This window comes from Eutrema salsugineum, unplaced genomic scaffold (genome assembly GCF_000478725.1).
Source record: "Eutrema salsugineum unplaced genomic scaffold, Eutsalg1_0 scaffold_16, whole genome shotgun sequence".
Lineage (NCBI taxonomy): Eukaryota > Viridiplantae > Streptophyta > Magnoliopsida > Brassicales > Brassicaceae > Eutrema > Eutrema salsugineum.
The window spans coordinates 5,020,753-5,023,698 of NW_006256858.1; positions in this window are offsets into that span (position 1 = coordinate 5,020,753).

Consider the following 2,946-nt stretch of genomic DNA (forward strand, 5'->3'; position numbering starts at 1 on the left):
TTTAAATAAAAAAAAGATGGAATCAATAATATATCTATAACAAAAAAATATTCAAAATAGAAAATTGAGAAAGTTAACAAATATTATATTAGTAAGATTTACAAGAATAAAAAAATATGAAGATCGAAGAACAAATAAATATTCCTCTCTGATATTCGGGGGAATTGCTAAAAATAGGCCACAATTTGATTCAAAATGCAAAAGTATACCCCAAATTCAACCTATTGCAAAAATAGGTCAGAGGGGTAGAGAAATTACCATTATCTCCTACATGAGTAAACAATAAAACGGATGTCTCGATTACGATTATAACCCTGCGAAGTCTGCAAATACTAATGAAGTCTTCTCAGAAGACTGATAAAGAAGTCTACTATATTAATAAATCTTAGTTTTAAATTTTAAAATTATATAAAAATAATGTAAACTGAAATTTGTTTCTATAAATCAAATGTCAACAAGTATGATCTATAAAAATTATAATTTAATAAAAATGAATCATTTTTAACCATCTAAGATAAACATAAAAAGTGAAAAGTTTTAAACTAGGACTGCAGACTTCTTTATCAGTCTGCTCAGAAGACTGATAAAGAAGTCTACTATATTAATAAATCTTAGTTTTAAATTTTAAAATTATATAAAAATAATGTAAACTGAAATTTGTTTCTATAAATCAAATGTCAACAAGTATGATCTACAAAAATTATAATTTAATAAATATGAATCATTTTTAACCATCTAAGATAAACATAAAAAGTGAAAAGTTTTAAACTAGGGCTGCAGACTTCTTTATCAGTCTGCTCAGCAGACAACGGATCGAAGTCTTGTCAAACCAGAATAATTAACCTAACCGAAATTTTTTTTTAACATAGTATATAAAGAAACTTACCAGTCGTTACCATAAATAAAAAAGGGTGATTTTATTATATACCAAAAGTTGACCAAAAAATTAAGTAGATACCAAAAGAAACTTAAAAATTAGTTCTTCCACTCCACGTCAGCAATTTCTCTCCAATTTACCCCTATTGCTCATGATGTCAAGACTGACATCTATATTAAACAAATATCAGTTCTCTTTCTCCTGGATAATGACACATGTCGTCTGCCACAAGATATGATGTATCTAAGTATTATGTGGTAGATGACGACATAATAGTCTATGTATTATTGTTAACGTTTGCTAACTTTAATGTACATATATCCGATAACTATATATGAGTGTTATCGTTTGTCCGGGTTATGCTAACAATGATATTTAATACAAGTTAACATGTTAATAATACTGTTTGTTGTATGTTAACAATGATATATATTAACATCTCTACTTGTTAACAATGATATATGTTAACTTATTTACTTGTTAACAATAATATCTAATATTGTAACATGTAAACATAACATGTTATTATGATGCAATAAAATATATGATACTTATTAACATGCTAACAAAAATATCAGATATTTATTAAGATGTTAACAATAATGGATAGTGTTTGTTGACGTGTTATCCGATATTTGGTAACATGGTAACAATAATAACAAGTATTATCAAAACGTTATAAGTACAATATTATTGTTAATATGTTAACATACTAGTTAACACATTGTAAGTATTACATATTGTTAACAAGTAGGGATGCTAATACATATCATTGTTAACAAAATAGGGATGCTAAGAAATGGCAACTGTCTGTTTTTTTCTTTCTCTTTCCATTGTCGTTTTCTCTTTCCTTTATTATGTATTGAAGACTGCCAACGGTTGCGTGTAAAACAGATATAATATTTCCCTGACATATTTTCCAATATTCAGGACCCACATCTTGAGAGAGAAATCCTTTAAAAGAATAAATGTTTTAGGGGTCTTATGGACTTTTTACAGTTAACAATATCAAGTCAAAAACACTTTTCAGAGCCAGTTAATTTTGATGTTATCTGTTGGTATATACTCATATTACTCAATAAAAACCCCTAGATCACTGTAAAACGGCGCTGCACTCTGGTCTCTCTCGCCGCGACTCTCTCTCGCAGTAAGCCTTTCCCGGCGCTCCCCATCTCTTCTTTTCTGTTTCTGATGCATATGTTGTTTCATATATATATCACTACATATATTGTTGCTGCAGATCTCAGCCGGCGTCTTCATCGTTCTTAGTTATCTCTCCAGATCTGTGAGTTATTCGCCATTACATTCTCTGTTTAGTCCGTATCTTATTGTTTACTGGTTTGTCCTTTAAAATTGTTCTTTTGTCCTTTTGCTTTACTGTTTTTTTAACAGATCTAAGTAAAAATACTTTTTTCACAGATTCCGTGAGCAAGTAAGTAAAAATATTTCGATTTTTTCTTTATTTCAAGATGTACCTTTTTTGTTATTTTGTTGTTTAGCGAGTAAGAAATATTTGTTTGGAAAGTTTGTTTTTGTTGTTTTGTTTTTAGCTGCAAAGTTATTATGTGGTCGTATCTGTTTTAGTTTTTTGTTTGTTAACTGCCAAGTTTGTTTGCTTGATCTCTACAGAGTAATGCCGATAAGCTACACCAACAACTCATCTTCCAAAGCAAGCTATGACAGCGGGTGTGCCAAAGCTGATGGAGACTTTGGGATACCTGAACGATGCTATTGCGGCCTTCGATGTAGATTGGAAGAGTCTACAGCTCCAGAGACGTTTGGCAGGAAGTTCTATAGTTGCCCTGAAATATTAGGCGAATGTGTATAGTTTTAATGAGGTTTTTCTCAATATGTGTATAGTTTTAATGTTATTCATCGAGTATAACTGAAGTTTTCGTTTGTCATATGTGTAGGATAAACCGGGTCACATCTCCAAATGGTGGGATGAAGCCATTGAAGAGCAGCTGACCATTCTTCAAATACGAATTGACAAGCAGATTGAAAGCATGTTCCGTGACAACCGAACAGCCCTTCTGCAATCATATGATGAGAATTCAGCTGTATGCATT